The following is a 19980-nucleotide window of genomic DNA, read 5'->3' as shown; positions in this document are numbered from 1 at the left end:
TCTCAGGAGTTTTTAGTGATGCCCTTTGTTGTGCAGGGGGAGCAGCCTGTGGTGTTCTGTTATTGTGCAGGGGGAGCAGCCTGTTGTTTTATATTCTGTATTGGGCATTATGGTGTGTTCCATAATGTGTAATGGGCGTTACGATGTGTTCCATAATGTGTAATGGGCGTTACGATGTGTTCCATAATGTGTAATGGGCGTTACGATGTGTTCCATAATGTGTAATGGGCGTTACGATGTGTTCCATAATGTGTAATGGGCGTTACGATGTGTTCCATAATGTGTAATGGGCGTTACGATGTGTTCCATAATGTGTAATGGGCGTTACGATGTGTTCCATAATGTGTAATGGGCGTTAGGATGTGTTCCATAATGTGTAATGGGCATTAGGATGTGTTCCATAATGTGTAATGGGCGTTAGGATGTGTTCCATAATGTGTAATGGGCGTTAGCATGTTTTCCATAATGTGTAATGGGCGTTAGGATGTGTTCCATAATGTGTAATGGGCGTTACGATGTGTTCCATAATGTGTAATGGGCGTTACGGTGTGTTCCCTAATGTGTAATGGGCGTTACGATGTGTTCCATAATGTGTAATGGGCGTTACGATGTGTTCCATAATGTGTAATGGGCGTTACGGTGTGTTCCATAATGTGTAATGGGCGTTACGATGTGTTCCATAATGTGTAATGGGCGTTACGATGTGTTCCATAATGTGTGACGGGCGTTACGATGTGTTCCATAATGTGTAAAGGGCGTTACGATGTGTTCCATAATGTGTAATGGGCGTTACGGTGTGTTCCCTAATGTGTAATGGGCGTTACAATGTGTTCCATAATGCGTAATGGGCGTTACGGTGTGTTCCATAATGTGTAATGGGCGTTACGGTGTGTTCCATAATGTGTAATGGGCGTTACGATGTGTTCCATAATGTGTAATGGGCGTTACGATGTGTTCCATAATGTGTGACGGGCGTTACGATGTGTTCCATAATGTGTAATGCCTCCTTTCCATGAGATCACGCCCCCTTTTTGCAGCGTGGCTTCGCCGCGCAAGGGTCCCGTTTGCTGCAGGTGGGCCTGTGTGCTCAAAATGCCAGCGCCGATTTCTGGTCCCAGTCCGGCCCTCTCAGCTGCCCACCCCCCGCACATGCGTCACAGACACATTAGCATGTGTACGCCAGCGGTTTCATGGAAACGCCCATGAAACGCAGGGCGTACACATATGCTAATGGCCCGGCCTGTCACCCCACGCCCCTCTCCATACCTTGCTTGCAAGGCTGGGTGCGCGCACCCGGCGAACAGACTTTCTGCCGAGTACGCACGCACCCAGCGTATACACATGCATGCGCATACTTGAAACATTGGTCTCCGTGCGATCGAGTGGTCACTGCGAATGAACCAGAATAAGGGCCATACATGTAAATGAGGGTAGGCGTTTGTAACGCCATAAAGACCCCAACAGGCTTCTGTGTTATACCTTGTGATTGGTTGATTGAACCCTGCTACATATTAAAAATAAAAATAATCGTCAGCTTTAAACCCAGCAGACACATCCTCTACAATGCACGATAATGCAGATAGCACTAATTAGGATATTACAATCTTTTAGATGAACCCTCCAAATTATCAAGTAGCTCAGTCTTAGCCGGGCCCTGACTTCCACGGTGACCATATGGCAGGAAATCTGGTCGTTCCGTGAGGCAGCTGCGGAATCTCGTCAGTAGACTCTCATACAATACACATATCTCAGGGCAAAGAACATACGCTTTATTGTCCATTTGTATATAAATATGAATAATTCAGATTCAGCTATCCGCGTTGAATGGATTTTAAGAAGCTGCAGAAAAATCTTTATGTTCGGAAAATCCAATCACCTTGATTTTTTATTTTTTTTTAAATTGGAGACATTATAGTCTCTCCCCAATTTAAACGGCTTTTATTGCTCTCATTACACAGTTATTTAACTCCTGGAAATTCCAGCGATGACAATGTTACTGCGGAGGATAACGGAGGAGGGGGGCGGCTGGCAGGAGAAAGGGGCCCGTCACAGCGGGGAGACAGGAGGGACTGAATGAAGAATACCGCACTATAATAGCAATACAATATAAAGCAGATGTTCACACTTACAGACTTATTACCGGACGCTTCTTACCTAGATCTCATTATTCTGCCTGATAGACCGGCCCTGGGGGCTGACCAGAGGCAGAGGCAGAATTGGAGTCACTGGGCAGATATGGCTGTAGCCGCTGTCCATGGTACTGGAATGTATTGCGATACCAATTGGTATATGCAGGGCTATTTTTCAGCAGGCTCCAGCAGGAACTGCTGACAAAATATTTCTTAGATGGACAAAACCATGTGCACTGCAGGTGGGGCAGATGTTACTTGTGCAGAGATAATTAGATTTGGGTGGGGTTTTACATCTGCCCCCCTGCAGTGCACAGAAAAATAGCCCTGGGTATATGGTCAATACTGTAGGTCGACCTAAATTGACTCGATCCAATGACCCGTACCTGGCCCAATTATCCCACGTCAGTGCTATGTACATTCCTCACTGACCCGATGCCTGTTTCCATGTGCAGAGGAGTCGGATCTGATGATTGGATAGGACCTGTCACATGACATTTTAGAGCCGATCAATGCTTACATGAATGAGGTGTATTCCTATAATTGGGAGAACAAGGAGCAGTTGGGATCTGGTGGCTTCTTTATTGCAGCCTTTGGAGCCTATTTACTAAACTAGAGAGAAAAAGTACCAGCCAAAAAGCTCCTAACTGCCATATTACAGGCTGTGTTTGAAAAATGTGCCCCATGGAATGACTCAATGGACTCTTTCTCTCTCTCCTCACAATATATGGTTGCCATCACCTGTGTTGAACTATGTAATTGATAGGAAAGGTAGTTGGGCACAGGTGAGGGCAGTCATACTGAAGAGGAGATTGCAGGTAGGGGATACGGTCGTATTGTCCACAGTGCTTAGGTCACACAGTTGGGTCGACAGGTGGGAAGGTCGACAGGGTTATATGTCGACATGGGTTAAGGTCGACAGGTGTCTAGGTCGACATGGGACATGGTTGACATGGGTTTAGGTCGACGTATGCGTTAGGTCGACATGGGTTAGGTCGTTAGGTCGACATGGTTTTTTTCACTGTTTTTGAGCCGACATGTGCTGACAGGCGGTATTTCATGCCCTACCATCCACTAGGGCAGTGGTTCCCAACCCTGGTCCTCAAGTACCCCCAACAGTGCACGTTTTCCAGGTCACCCAGCAGATGCACAGATTATTCAGGAACATTTTAAAAGATCCACAGGTGGAGCTAATTATAGCACTTGTGATTCTGTGTGGAGACCTGCAAAACATGCACTGTTGGGGGTACTTGAGGACCAGGGTTGGGAACCACTGCACTAGGGCATGGTGGGAGAATAAAATAGTGTGCCGAGCGCAGCCAGGCACCATGCTTGAAGCATTGCGAACGGCTGCGGTTGACTTTCAACTGTGTCCATATCGACTGTGTCGACATTCGTGTAAAAAAAGTGGAAAAACCCATGTCGACATAACGCCAGGGGTGGGCTGGGCCGGGGGCCAGGGTGCCATGTGCCCCCCGGGCCGCTTACCCAGCTACTTGCTGCGGGCCGCGCACCACCTCCAGCTCTCCTGCGCTGGCCGCGGCTTCCAGAACACGGCCGCGGCCACAGGAAAATGGCCGCCGGACCCCTGCACTGAGGACATGTCCTCAGTGCAGGAGGCCGGAGGCCATTTTCCTGTAGTCGCGGCCGTGTTCTCTGGAAGACGCAGCCAGCGCAGGAGAGCTGGAGGAGGTGCGCGGCCTGCACCGGACTGGGGCTGCAGGGTGCACCGGACTGGGGCTGCAGGATGCGCCGGACTGGGGTGTGGGCAGGAGGGGCATGTACTGCGCTCTCCCACGCCCCCCCCCCCCCCCTCCCCCAGCAGCAGCAGATGGAGATGAGACAGCAACAATGGTGAGTTGCTGCTGGCAAATTCTGGCACTGGGGCATATATGTTTCTGGCACTGTTTGGGCATGTGTGTATTTGGCACTGTGGGGGAATATCTGGCATTGTGGGGGCATATGTGTATCTGGCACTGTGGGGGCATATCTGGCACTGTGGGGGCATATGTGCATTTGGCACTGTGGGAGAATATCTGGCACTGTGGGGGCATATGTGTATCTGGCACTGTGGGGGCATATCTGGCACTGTGGGGGCATATCTGGCACTGTGGGGGCATATGTGTATCTGGCACTGTGGGAGAATATCTGGCATTGTGGGGGCATATGTGTATCTGGCACTGTGGGGGCATATCTGGCACTGTGGGGGCATATGTGTCTCTGGCACTGTGGGAGAATATCTGGCACTGTGGGGGCATATGTGTATCTGGCACTGTGGGGGCATATCTGGCACTGTGGGGGCATATCTGGCACTGTGGGGGCATATGTGTATCTGGCACTGTGGGGGCATTTCTGGCACTGTGGGGGCATATGTGTCTCTGGCACTGTGGGGGCATTTCTGGCACTGTGGGGGCATATGTGTCTCTGGCACTGTGGGGGCATATGTGTATTTGGCACTGTGGCGGAATATCTGGCACTGTGGGGGCAAATCTGGCACTGTGGACATCACATTGTGCGGTGCAATGGGCATCATGGTATGGGGCGTAATGGGCATTACGGTGTGGGGATCATTGGGTAATTGCCATCACAGTATAGAGTGTTATGGGCATCAAGATGTGCGGCATAATGTGTAATTAGCATCACAATGTGCAATCTGCAGGTACACAATACAATCATGGAATAGGCCACGCCCCTTTATGATAGGCCACACGTCTAATTTTTCACAGTTACGTTACGTCTTCCACAAAGTTGGGGGGGGGGGTATGGGCCAGTGCTCTGGACTTGCCCCCTAGGCTAAAAGTTGCCAGCCAGCCCCTAACGCATATGTCGACGTAAACCCATTTCGACCTAGAACCCTGTCGACCTTCCCAGGATCCTTAACAGCGCTTAGCTACTCAGATGGATGCTGCCAGCAGTTCCTCCGGCCCCCTCTCCCCAAACCAGCCAACGCTGAAATCGCTCCCTCCACCCCCCACCCACATTCGAGCGATCGCATGTGGTTAAAAACCACATGCGATCGCTCCTGCAATTCGATAAATATTAATTGCAGCACATACTATCGATGCGACAATTGAACTGCGGGCCCGTGCATCGCGTTACATGGTCCCTAAAATGTGCATACAATCATTCAATTTATTGAACGGATGTGGTCGAAATTGAATGATTGTATACAATAACTCATAAGTGTATGGGCTACATTATACTAATCACTTTCCTGTCAGCTATCAGCACACTTGCTGCGGTATGGAACAATATGTACAAGCTGTAGTGGAACACAAGAAGTGAGGGGTCCTAACTCCAGCTACTGAGAAGTCTGGCAACGTCGCATTACATTACAAAATATTCAGACAAGTGAAAACCGCCCAGGTCTTAATATGACCCAACCTGACCAACGCCGCGGTTAGATAAGTCCAGTGACGCAACGCACGAGAGAAAATAAAATAAAAAGCAAAAGTCACAGAGAAGGAGATCACAGCTATAGTGGTGTATAACTGTACTGTGGAATTCCACTCATGTGTGAGTTCAGGGACTGTCAGACGCTGGTCTTACGTGCAGATAGATTGTTAGATAAGGAACTTCTGCCGCATGAATACGGACGGACTCACTCTATTGCGTCACAATGCCCAGATGCCTGTTGGCCTTTCCTTGGCCGTAATCACTGTAGTGTTGTTCACGCTACGAGTAGGCTTCACATGGGCTGAGCTTTGTCGCTGCTGAAACAATGAGCAATAATCACTGAACGCTGCCGTCAGATGGACCATGAAATCGCTCTTTGGGGCATCATTGCTTAGACTACATTAACATAAGTCACAATTGTGCCAAAACGTGCTCTGCGCCCTCTCATCTCATACTCCTATAAAGTGGCGTTAATTAAGTCGCCCGGTCTCAGGGTGTTAATACTAATGTGTCGAGAATTTGTTTTTTCCTGATCTATCTTTCAGAACACCTGGAAAAACACAAAGGGGTAAATGTACTAAGAAGGATGTTCTATTGAAGGTTGGGATGTTGCTATCGGCAACATCTACTGTATTATCTTCTAGAAGGTGCTAAATAAATAAAAATATTGTGATTGGTTACCCATTTTCAATAGAACTCCCATCTACCTAAATTCCCCCTAAAGTGCTTGTTTACGCAGCTCGTTCCTCCGTATGTTTTTGTATTATTATTTTTCTGTGTTTGCCTGCAGCCTTCTCCCCCCGTCCGGCTGACGAGACTCAGATCAATACCTGTCCCAATGAAAACACAGAGAGCCAAGCTTCAGTTTAAATATTTGATTTACTTCCAAGTTCTTTCAATTGGAAATAAGCCTTTAGAGCGGAGAGGCAGAGCACCAGCAGCGAAGCGCAAGTTTGTTTCCAAGAAGTCATCTATGCCCGCTGCAATCTTGGCCGCATGCTTTGTGCGCCGCGGAAACAGGAAAGAATCTCAGCATCGGAGAACTTCAGGGAGCCCGCCGCTCTGCCGTTCCTGTTCCAGCTGCCTTAGGCTGTCTTCTGTTCTATTCTGTAGATACAATGTAATCATTAGCAGGATAAACATGTCACTGGAAGAGGCAAATCCAGTGCTGTCAAACCACATTTTATTTCGTACGGTTACTGTTTAACTGTTTCTGCTGCCTAATCCGCCATCTGGCACCATGTGCAGTGCGAAGACCATGGCGGTGGCTGGTGCGCGGTTCGCAGGTTCATTTATATGCTGGCTCATCTACAACATGTTTCCATCTCTATGTGGATGCAAATGTATCTGGTAACTGAGCCATAAGTTGTTAGGGGGATCATATAATATGTATATATATATATATATATATATATACTCACAACAGGAGGCGGCACTCGTACAGAAAATCCAGGTAAGGCAGGTGTACTTCAACGTTTCGAAATTTAATTCGTCATCAGGAAGCTGCTTCCTGATGACGAATTAAATTTAGAAACGTTGAAGTACACCTGCCTTACCTGGATTTTCTGTACGAGTGCCGCCTCCTGTTGTGAGTGTGTGGTCCCCGAGGGGATTTTGGATGGCACCGACGTTCATTTGACACTGAGGTTGTGCTGCTCGACTCTCTGGACACTATATATATATATATATATATATATATATATATATATATATATATATATATATATATATAAATGTCGAGTGTCCGGGTGTAACCAAAACACTGCCATCCGCTGGCCGCAAGTGAATCTACATCTCTTTCACACATACAGAAACACAGAGTCAATCACAAGGTAGCAGGCTAGCTTACACAGCTTTTGCTTCGAGCGGGCTTAGCTAGTGTGTGTGTGTGTGTGTGTGTGTATATATATATATATATATTTATATATGTTTATTTATTTATTTGGCAGAGGACTGGGATAAGTGAAAATATAAAATGCATGAATATAGAACCTGAGATAAGGATATCATTGTTATCAATTAATTTAGAAAGGTGTAAAACAAACAAACAAACAATCTATACTTCCACTTTGAGCTGCGACAGTTTTTACTTTCACTTTGAGCTGTGACAGTTTCTAGCCCACAAACTCTCCACCCAGCCCCAGTCCCTATCCGCTCCTACCTCCCATCTCTGTCTTCACAGCTCCCTCTCTCCATAGCCAGCACGTTTAAATAGATCAATGTCCGTGCAAAAATTGCTTTCACTTTCTGATAACATCTTTTAGCACACAAAGGAGTAATCTGGTCTGTCGAGCGGCCGCTAGTGGTAAGTGGCGGTCTTTCCCCTCATAGAGGTGAGGCGTAGTTAGCCTTTTGTATATATAGATGGTTATAAGCTCAGTATTTTATGAATCCCAATGACAGGGGACATACAGGGCCGGACTGGCAAATGCCAGAAGGGCCGATGGCCTTGTGGGCCGATTTTGTGCATAAAGTTCTTAGAACTTAGAGGTTCTTAGAACTTTCTGCAGCCGCACGCCCCCGCCCCCCGCAGCACATCATGATGCGGCGCTGCCCCCATCATCATGCGGCACTGCCCCTGTCATCATGCGGTGCCGCCCCCGTCATCATGCGGTGACGCCCCCGTCATTATTATGTTCCGCCTCCCATCATTATGATGCACTGCAGCCGTCCTGATTCCTGAGCCCGCTGCAGTGGCGGGGGCAACCGATGCGCCAACAGGGGGGTACAGGGTCACGGAGCCAGCAGCAGTAAAATGTAGAGAGCAGCCGGCCGCTGGAGAGAGCACACTGTGCAAGCACTGGGGTCTTACCTCTTTCAATATATTTGACAAGTGTCTACATTAAAAGTGTATTTTCAATGCTATATGTATGTATGTGTGTGTGTGTGTGTTTATGTATATATACATATGTGTGTATGTGTAATGGGCATTACGATGTGTGTTATAAATAATATGAATGGGCAATACAGTGTGTGGCAATGTGTAATGGACATTACGGTGTGCTCCCTAATGTGAAATGCCTCCTTTTTTTTATGCCATGCCTCCTTTCTGTGAGACCACACCTCTTTTCTCTGAGGTAACGCCCCTTTTTTGTTGCTCGGCTTTGCTGCGCAAGGGTCCCGCCTACTTTAGGTGGGCCTGTGTGCTTAAAATGCCAGGGCTGATTTCTGGTCCCAGTCTGGTCTGGGGACGAATGATCCTGCTCCGTAACTCTGAGACTTAAGAAGATATGGACCGGACACACCAGGGATGAATGAGCTGGAATGAGACATGACTGGTAAACAAGGGATTCGCACGTTGGGGGGAGGGGGGGTTGGTCAGGCAGAGGCTGTGAACACACCCGGCTTAGCGAGACTCTCTGGCCTCCGCCTCCGTCCCCCCTCCACCATCCCTGATTCCCTGCTGAGATTTCACAAAGTGAAAGTATCCTAACTTTTTAATATATAGATACACACAAGTACCAATCAATTCCATTCATGACAATAAATCACATTCAGCCAGGGGTTCAGTCCTTGACCAAATAATATTTGCAGTCACATGCACAAGGATACCCCTAAATATTGTGTATAAATAAAAATGCCAAAATGAATACTTAATAAAATTGACCAAAAAATGTACTAGTGATATTATTATAAAGTGTAATGTGAACGAGTCCCAGTGTAGACCCCTGGGTATAGCAATGTATTGGGGCCCCTACCGATCCTCCAGCGGTAGGGGTGGGAGAAGCTTTGATGTCCCGGGGGTGGTAGGGGGCATTATATCAACCACTCAGCATGTAGGGCATGGATCAGTAATTTCCACTAATTACCCCTTTAATGCACAGATGGTGGGAGATGAGGTGGGAGAAGGGGGCATTGGGCTGAATGAAGGGGCCCTGATACATAACTTCCCGGGTGGTAGAGGATGTTTAATATGCAGAGGAGGGGTGTATAGGGGAGTGGGCTTATTATTCATAATTTTCTGGTGGGAGGACAGCTTGCTTGACTGCAGATATCTCCAGTTCCCTGAAATAGATTTCTTCGATTTTAATGGAATTATAAACTAGAGAATCCCACCTACCAAATGGTACTGAGGACTAGGGGATCAGAGTTCAGGAGGCAGAGCAATCCGCCAACGAGTATATAAACTACATACCAGGTGTGTGGAGCTGGAGCAGTAACCAGCTGCTGAAAGGCTGATATCTCTGGTTCTGGGAACAGTAGAGACAAGCTACTAGTGTCCTTCAAAGGGGGAGAGTCCCAGCTTTTGGAATATAAACTCTAACTCAGACAGAACCTGAAATATCTGACTGGGAATAGCAATTAACAGGCTTGGATGGGGACCACTGCTTTGAAGTCAGATATCTCCGGTTCCCAAGGGCCGATTTTTTACAATTCTTATATGCTTTCAGCTGAGGGCCCTTAGACTCCTGGGGGGGTTTCTGGGTACTCAGAAACCCCCCTGCGTGCGCTACTGTAGTGCCCTTGTTAACAACATGCTTTTTATTCACATTATGCCACACAGTGCCCCAGTACACTTTATGCCACACTGTCTGTACTGTTTGCCATTGCTCTGTATTACACAGACAGAACATAGAAACACCACATTGATTAAGCTTTGATCAGAGCAGAACACATTGCATGGAAGGGGGTGTTGGGGCGTAAAGCAGAGACACTTGATAATCCAACTCAACATCCCATTGAGTTTTCTCCTTCACTCATCACTTGGTCATCATTTGTACCATCTGTGTTATTGTACATAAATCTCATTGCATTTTATGAGCAGGTGTTACAAGAGGAGCACTCTGTGCAGATTCTGATCATAGCTCATCAGTCACCAGGCACTAGGACCCTGCAACTCTCTCCCCAGAGGCCTGACCACCAGCATGTGCTACTATGTATGGGTTAGGGATGGCCATCGATGGTACCATTAATCGATAACCTTGATGGTGTAAACCCATCTGTAAGGGAAACATCAATGGCTTTACCCACAGTGGTCACACCTGTTTTAGTGTTTAATGAGTCATTAGCCAATCAGAGCCCAGGCGTGGGGCTTTATAGGTGTCAGGGGTGTCGCTAAGTTCAATGTCCCAAGACTTGGAGAGAAAAAAAAAGATTTTGGTAGCTCTGTGCCATCGATCGCGGGAAACCACCTACCGTAGTTCTAGTAACTTCTGACCTCAGGACTGGGGACCACACGGCTAGCCATGACGCAACAGTGCCGCCTTACAAGTGAATCTGCTTTAAGTAGCATCACAGAATAGCTGGTGTGGGGACTGCTGGGTTACTGTAATCTCAGAGAGATGCATTTAGCGTTACACAAGTAGAGCAGAGGACTAATTAGCTACTGAAGCATATTATATGTCCTGATGGTTAAGCTAAATACCGGCTTATACAGATGCAGTGAGAACACAAACACCAATTTATCACAGCTAAGATCTGCGATTAAGTTCTAATGACTCCCAATAAACTGTACGTGGGCTGATAACTTCAGCGTGCGCTGACAGTCACCGTTACTCCAGGAGGAAAACTGTGCAAAAATGTTCCCTCTATTAAGTCCCGATTTTTGATGATGAGGTAACCTAGACTTGGGGTAGTATTTCTTAGCTAATATATACCAGTAACCTATATATTACTCAATATTAGACAACAAAACTTATTGGGACACGTGATACTAAGGGGGTTATTCTGGTTCACTCGGAAAGGCACAATCACTCTCTAAATGACAAAACCATGCAGGTGGGGCAGATGTAACATGTGCAGAGAGAGTTAGATGTGGGTGTTTTATTGTTTCTGTGCAGGATAAATACTGACTGCTTTATTCTTACACTGCAATATAGATATCAGTTTGAAGTACACCCCCCACCCAAATCTAACTCTCTCTGCACATGTTACATCAGTCCCACCTGCAGTGCAGCTTGGTTTTGTCCATTAGAGTGATTGTGCCTTTCCGAGTGAATCAGAATAACCCCCTAAATAAGGGTACAAAACAGGGGCGTAACTATAGCACCGCAGCCCCCGCAGTCGCGGGGGGGGGGGGGGGGGGGCGCTGTGCATGTGGGGGCGCTGGGGGGCTGCGGTGCTATAGTAATGCCCCCCGCCCCCCATCCCCCACAGGCTTACCTGTCTGCACGTCCCGGCTCCCCTCCTGGATTCAATAAATTCTATGGAGACGGACCACGATAAAATGGCCGCCCCAAAAAGCAGACAGTTCTCTGAAACTGTCTGCGGTATGGGGGCGGCCATTTTATCGTGGTCCGTCTGCATAGAATTATTAATTGAAGCCAGGAGGGGAGCCGGGACGCGCAGACAGTTAAGCCTGCAGCGATGGGGGGGGGGGGCGGCCGGCGGCCGGGGGGGAGGCGCCCCCCCATTAACGGGGGCACCCCAAACCAAGCTACACCACTGGTACAAAAGGAACGTGTTGCAATGTACTGACGCATTTCGCCGAACGCATACATCTCTCACAATGTATCACTTTCTGTGAATATGCAGAAGCGGTGACCGTGACTGTTTCAGTTTAAACAATAAATCAGATCTTTAGCGGGTGAAATGAAAGTAGAACTCAACAATGCCAATATATGTGGTATCTTATAAGGGCAATGAGCTAGCTGATGCCATTCATTCTGTAATTGTAGATAAAAAAAAAGCTTTAATGCAAAATTAACACTTTTACTTTGAAGCCCAGAAGAATTAATTACTGTGAAAATGCATTAAATGCCCGTTATGACAAGTATATTGTGTGTCATGGTGTGTAGCGGAACGCCCTTTTCTGCCGGGTAAATGAATATATGATGTGTATATCCTCACATCTAGCACCGTGGAGAAACTTACAGTACGTTCCTTTGTGAAAATGATACCAACGAATTGGATTTAAAGAAAATTCAATATTTATGAACAGCGTATTAATGCACTGCGGCGGGGACGTTTCACTGTGAATTATAGTTATACAATTAATAGATATTTTGGCAAGCGTCCCGTGTTAAAGTGCCATATAAAATGTGGTCTCATTAATTGAGATGATAATAAAACCTTTAATTTATTAATGCATAATTTTTATTAAAAGTAATTTTGCAAAGGTAATTAACGTTGCAAACTTTATTAAACCTATTTTGTGGAATAAAGAAAAGTCGGTGTTAAATAAATTCTGCTCGGTGCTATGCTGTAGGTGTATTATGTAGCGTGTTACAGGCGCATTAAATAAAACGAACTTCAACGACTTTCATGAGCACATTTGTGAACTTTGGGCCGATTCAGAGTTGATTGCTGATCAGTGAATTCGCAGAACGAACTGCGCATGTGTACGGATCCTTTTGCAAATGAAATTGCGTATGTATCGTAATCATAAAGCGGGCGGAGGTTGAATAACAAGGAGCCGGTGTTAGGGGACGATAATTGGCTGTTTTCTGAGTATCTGTGACATCAGCACTGGCCTCAATCAGTCTGTCTCGGTTTCAGATTTGTAGAGGGATCAGATTTACTCACATTTGCACAGATTTGAAAAATCATTAGATGGTTCATGGTTTGTGTATGGATTGGCCGGTGGATTGCAATTTGCAATAAGTTCACAATTCATTTGCAGATGTACACGGGTCAGGTTTTCTATCTGTCTGGTTGGTGGCTACAATGGCGTCACAGCGGGTACAGGTCACTTGGGAGAGAGGCAGCTGCAGTGGCCTGTCCTCGCTCTCCCTCTGTGCGTGCGAGGAGAATCCAGCACCCCATGCAAATTATTTTTTTTCCCACAAGGCATGGCCACGCCCCCTCTCAAAGGCCACGCCCCATCCGGTGACCATGCCACCTTTATTGTATCGGGGCCCGGTCAACCTGTCGATGCCTCCTGGTTGTCTATCTACTCTCTGTCATCTGCAAACTCTAATTCAGGCCGTTTAATATTATTGCGCCTGATTCAGACCTGATCTGCAAAGTTGCAGCTGACTGCAAGTAGACACAGTGGCATAACTACTGTAAGGCAGCCCCAGCAGCCGTTTGGGGGAGCAAGCAGCAGCAAGGTCTGTGTGGGCACCGGCACCCGCTCGACACACTGACATTCTGCTGCCTGCCGTTGCCCACTGACTGAGCACTGGAGGAGAGGCAGCCGCAGCGTGGGTGTGGCCATGGCAGAGATGACAAATCCCCCCACTGATTCAATTGACTGTACACAGAGCCGGCTATTGGCTACTGTGTACAGGATGAGCAAGCGGATGGGCATGCTAGGGCGGCCTGGGATGTGTCGGAACCAAGGGAAGCAGCTGAGTAGACAGACGCCGCCCAGTCAGAGTGACGGTTTTGCAATGAAATTTTTTTTGCTATTTCTGCTGCTATTTTGGCACTCTTCAATCCGTATGCATGCGCTGTCATTCCATAGTCAAACGGATTGCGAATTTGCACAATAGTGATCAACCCTGAATCAGGCAAATTGCACCTAATGGTCACATATGAGAACATTAATCAAGGGTTGTTTTTTGTTTAATTTTAATGTTTAATCATTCAGAACATATGGGTTTTGCAGAGCAGATCATTAGCAAACATGAATGCGTTCTCCCTGACGCGGGTAATCTCTGGTTTCCCCAACGTAGGAGACGCTACTTGATGCAATGTGACAGTGGCAGGGCCTGATTCAACCCCCCTCGTCTGCATGTTCTCTCCCCGGCTGATGCACTGGATCTTCTGATACAACATCTAGCAGAACGGCTGACACTATCTGCAATTACAAAGTGCAGGGCTGGCTTTGATCTCGTATATTAAATTGCGTCGCTCGCAGCCTCATACGGCCTTTATTCCCTTCCGGAACTTTCTAAAGTCACAAAACTTTCAGAACTCGATTTGTGCTAACGCTGTAAAAGCTGCAAAAGTTAATTACAATTTTAATTACAAATTCTTTGAGAGAACGCACAGTATGCCTAATCATGTTCAAAGCTACCGCGCTCCTCATAGAGGATCATTAAATATTTTGTGGTCAGCCTAGTCTGAGAGACGGAGCTTTGTGTCAATCTCTATGAAGTTCTATCATGTAGGGTGACGCACATCTGTGACGGTTCCTGATCATAGACGTACCACGGATGACATCACAAGCAGCGACTGTCGCCGTGTGATGGGGGTGGGGGCTAATCCAGAATGCATCAGACGTTATTCAGACGCAGTTGTTTCATGGTTTTAGTTCATGTTTGTTTTTTATTTCATTTTGTTATATTTTGACTTTTCTTGTATTTTTTTTTTCATGGCAGGCAAATTGAACCACAGGATAAAACTGCAACTTCTCTAAATCATCTGAAATGTGTATCATTGGCCTTATATCCTGTCCCTGGCCATCTGGTACAAGACTAGACCGATGCCCACTCATCATCCAGCATGCCACCACTCCTCTGCCATCACCCCTCTGGCATTACTCCTCTGGCCTTACTCCTCCTTGTCTGCATCATCCACATTCATCATCTGGCATGCCCTCACTCCTCCAGCCTTACTCCTCTGGTCAGCATCACCTCCACTCATCATCCATCATGCCCTCACTCCTCTGGCCTTACTCCTCTGGCCAGCATCAGCCCCACTCATCATCCGGCATGCCCTCACTCCTCTGGCCTTACTCCTCTGGCCAGCATCAGCCCCACTCATCATCCGGCCTGCCCTCACTCCTCTGGCCTTACTCCTCTGGTCAGCACCACCCCCACTAATTATCTGGCCTGCCCTCACTCATCCAGCCTTACTCCTCTGGTCAGCATCACCTCCACTCATCATCCATCATGCCCTCACTCCTCTGGCCTTACTCCTCTGGCCAGCATCAGCCCCACTCATCATCTGGCATGCCCCCACTCCTCTGGCCTTACTTCTCTGGCCAGCACCATCCCCACTCATCATCCTGCCTGCCCTCAATACTCTGGCCTTACTCCTCTGGTCAGCATCACCTCCACTCATCATCCATCATGCCCTCACTCCTCTGGCCTTACTCCTCCTTGTCTGCATCATCCACACTCATCATCTGGCATGCCCTCACTCCTCTGGCCTTACTCCTCTGGTCAGCACCACCCCCCATTCATCATCCATCATGCCCTCACTCCTCTAGCCTTACTCCTCTGGACAGCATCAGCCCCACTCATCATCCGGCCTACCCTCACTCCTCTGGCCTTACTTCTCTGGCCAGCATTAGCCCCACTCATCATCCGGCCTACCCTCACTCCTCTGGCCTTACTTCTCTGGCCAGCACCATCCCCACTCATCATCCTGCCTCCCATCAATCCTCTGGCCTTACTCCTCTGGTCAGCACCACCCCCACTCATCATCCGGCATGCCCCACTCCTCTGGCCTTGCTCCACTGGCCAGCACCATCCCCACTCCTCATCCAGCCTGCCCTCACTGCTCTGGCCTTACTCCTCAGGTCTGCATCATCGCCACTCATCATCTGGCCTGCCCTCACTCTCCTGGTAAGCACCACACCCACTCATCATCCGGCCTGCCCCCACACTCCTCTGGTCAGCAACACACCCACTCATCGTCTGGCCTGCCCCCACTCCTCGCGGCCTTGACACCTCTAGACAATTCCCACATTATTAGCATTGCAAAATAAGGGCTGGGGAAGGCAGCTAGCTCCAGGAGGTAAGGGGAGGGTCCAGCAGCCATGCAGAGTAATTCAAATAAGTGCACAAGTGGGTGTGGCAATTGCTTTTGCATCGATGTGGCCATGCCCCCACTGTGTATTGGGCTGTGTAGGCATTACGCAGCAGGAGGCGGGGCCACGATGACGCAATCCAAGTCATATGGTCCCAAAGAACCCCCCCCCCATCACGGGGGGGAGGGGGGTTGGCTGCTGCCATTCTGGGGGAATTTTCCACCTTTCTGAGGAGCTGGTAGGTGGACCTTATTTTCTTGAGCCTCCCGGTGACTCCGGGAAGGTAGGCAAGTAAGAAATGGTATCATCGTCCCATCCCTTCTCCTCCATGAACAGGAGTCAGTGAGAGTGTGAACAGGACACAAGACTTGGTCACTTGTCTGGCTGGCCAGGAGTGCCACCTGTGAGATCGGGCAAGGATGTGAACTCATGCCTACTTGGCCCCAGAGTGTTACTCTAAGATCTGGAGTAAGCTGTGTACAGAAAGCTGAGTGACATACAGAATCTGGTCAGAAGAAAGAACATGCGTAGTCATACCTGCAGGCCTGGCCATAAGGCACCTCTACTGTACTGGTGCGTACTGCCATGCAGGTGTAGCAGAACCGCTGACCTGGTGCCGCACCCTCTCATCTTCAGGCCGTGACAAACCAACAGTCCTGGTAACCCAACTGGATCTGGACACGATGACCTAGGAAGGAGATGAAGTAAAAACTGTCCTTCATAGATGCAAATGGATGCGCTGACGTTCCTGCGACGTATTCCGCCTTCTGGTGGTATCTGATGTCAGATGATGGTGCTGATTGGCTTGCCACGGCCATTTCCCATTGGCTGCCAGTTTGCGAGCCATGATAAGCTCACGAATGGTGTTCAATTTAAAACGCTGCTCTGTCCACTCCAATCAGACCAAAGTATGGTCCTGGCCCCAGACACTACAGTCAGTGCGGGGATCAGACAGCAGATCCCCGCACTGGTTGGGGCTGTGTCCTGCTGTGGACAATGCTCCCTAACCTCTTGCTGTTGCTCCGATGCTGTAAGTCCCCACAATGTTACTATAGAAACAACAGCCATAGTCCCAACTGCTGCTGTAGCATGCCCAGCATGGTCACGGTCCCAGCATGCCCTTCTGCAGTATTGCTATTAGGGAATGCTGGAGAGCAGTTGTGTTAATTGAACGTTTACAAAGGGTAACTGTTTCACCCACATTACACCAGACAATGGGCACCTTGTGCCACCATTTATATAAAGCCTTCCGTTAATTGCTAGTTAGAAGTCGGATGCCTCGGCCACAGCAGATATCGGATACATAACGTCCCTGCAGGATTTAGCGTTTGCTCCCAGGCTCAGCAGCTTCTGTGCTTCTTATCTTTTATCCTCTCTTATGTCTCTGGCCAAGAGAAGACATTTCCCGGTTAGGAAGGTAGAATCCTGCAGGTGCCGCACACCTGGTGCATCCAGCAGAGGGGATTACAGCCTTAATCTGGTGTTATCCACTGGCATTGGGAAATTATTATATCACTACTACGAGCAATCACATAACGAGCCCAACGCAATCCATGGGGTGATCCGTAAGTAGCAAAACATCTCGGGAAAATCTCTAGTCAACCGCACATTGGGGGTTATTCTGGTTTCTTCGGATCCTCCATGTGCACGCGTGGAAGTCCGAAGTTTTGGTTGTGCGCATGCGCATTACTGTGCACGTGCATGAGCCAGGTGTGTGCAGGCATCCAAGTCTGCGGGTGGGGGGCATGGGTCTGCGGCCCGGGGGATTTGCCCATGGGAATGCCAGGGTCAGTTATATCTGGCCATAGCTGCAGAGTATTCAGCTCATTGTTAGGGAATTCCCCCCCTTCCTCTGGCCTCCATGTACCACTGCCACTGGGGTCCTCTATGCACTGAAAATGCCTGTTATGAATGCTATTGGACTCGGCAGCCATTTTTAGGAAGGATATTTCACTGCTAGCAAGCTGGACACCAACAGCAGTTGCGGATGGAGTCAGGAGCAGGTACCCAGCGCTGGCAGAGTAAGCAATAGCCCCCCGCAGATCCCCAGCATCGTCTCAATCTCCGTCGGGAACCCTGTCCGTCTCCGCCTCAGGGAGACGGACAGGGTTAGGGGGGGTGCGGGCAGGCGGCAGGGACCCCGGGTTACCGCCGACAAGCCGGCGGTGACCCGGGGGAGCGGCTGGAAGCGCCGTTGGAAGGGGACGCGCGCGCCTCTCGTGCGCGCGCGTCCCCTTCTCGTTATGCAGATGTCACTGGCGTGGGATGGTGGCTGGCGTCGCCATCGCCATCCCCTGCCAAGATGGGACCTGCCCCATCTGTATTGTTATAACCCCCACACTCAGTCATACCCTCACCCTGAGGCCTGAGCTCTATCACGCTGATGCACTCCCTCACCCTGCGGCCTGTGCTCTATCACACTGACACACTCCCTCACCCATAGCCGGCGCTCTATCACACTGATGCACTCCCTCACACTGCGTCCTGCGCACTGACACACTCCGTCACCCTGCGGCCTGCGCTCTATCACACTGACACACTCTGTCACCCTGCAACCTGCGCTCTATCACACTGATGCAATACCTCACCCCGTGGAATGTGCTCTATCCCACTGATGTACTCCCTCACCCTGCAGCCTGCGCTCTATCACACTGACACACTCCCTCACCCTGCAGCCTGCGCTCTATCACACTGACACACTCGGTCACCCTGTGGCCTGCGCTCTATCCCACTGATGCACTCCCTCACCCTGCAGCATGTGCTCTATCACACTGATGCACTCCCTCACCCTGCGTCCTGCGCTCTATCCCATTGATGCACTCCCTCACCCTGTGGCCTGTGCTCTATCACACTGATGCACTCCCTCACCCTGCAGCATGTGTTCTATCACACTGATGCACTCCCTCACCCTGCTGCTTGCGCTCTATCACACTGACACACTCTGTCACCCTGCGCTCTATCACACTGACACACTCCGTCACCCTACAGCATGCATTCTATCACACTGATGCACTTCCTCACCCTGCAGCCTGCGCTCTATCACACTGAGGCACCCCCTCACCCTGCAACCTGCGCTCTATCACACTGATGCAATACCTCACCCCGTGGCCTGCACTCTATCACACTGATGCAATCCCTCACCCTGCGGCCTGCGCTCTATCACACTGACACACTCCGTCACCCTGCGGCCTGCGCTCTATCACACTGATGCACTCCCTCACCCTGCAGCATGCGTTCTACCACACTGATGCACTCCCTCACCCTGCGGCCTGCGCTCTGCGCTCTATCCCACTGTGGGAATCTCTCTCCCCCTGATAAATAGACCTCATAATGAGGTACGGTATGATCATTGTGGCTTAGTGCTCATTACAGTATTCAGACAAATTCCTATCACTTGGCAAAGCTAAGATAAGAACCCAACTTCTATTCCTGTTCCCGGCAGGATGTGTGCTCCACGCACGCCACCAGGTGAGGGGACCCTAGAACGCGACCAGTACTCCTCACCTAAAATAGAGAGAACTAATTATCTAGCCAGGACATTTCCTGGGAAATATAGATCTGGGGAAACTGAGCAAATATTTAAAGAGCGCGACCTCTCGTCTTCAGCGTTTGATTTGTTACTGTGAGCGCTGTACTTTCTGTCTCTCACGTTGGATATAGGTCACATTATCATTTCACAGCGAGACACTCTGGACCTGAATAGTAATAGGAATATCTCTACTTATTACTAATTCTCTGCCCATATGTAACAGGCTGCGGGTAGCAGAAGCCGCTGCCATTCCGGACATTTAACAAGTACATTTAAAGCAGAAATTATTTAAAATGCAAATTTAAGCGACTTTCTGTGGCTGCCGATGAAACCACTTTATGTGT

The sequence above is a fragment of the Crinia signifera genome, chromosome 5, assembly GCF_055691185.1.
Source record: "Crinia signifera chromosome 5, ASM5569118v1, whole genome shotgun sequence".
In the NCBI taxonomy this organism is placed as follows: domain Eukaryota; kingdom Metazoa; phylum Chordata; class Amphibia; order Anura; family Myobatrachidae; genus Crinia; species Crinia signifera.
Note: the sequence above shows the minus strand (reverse complement) of the source record.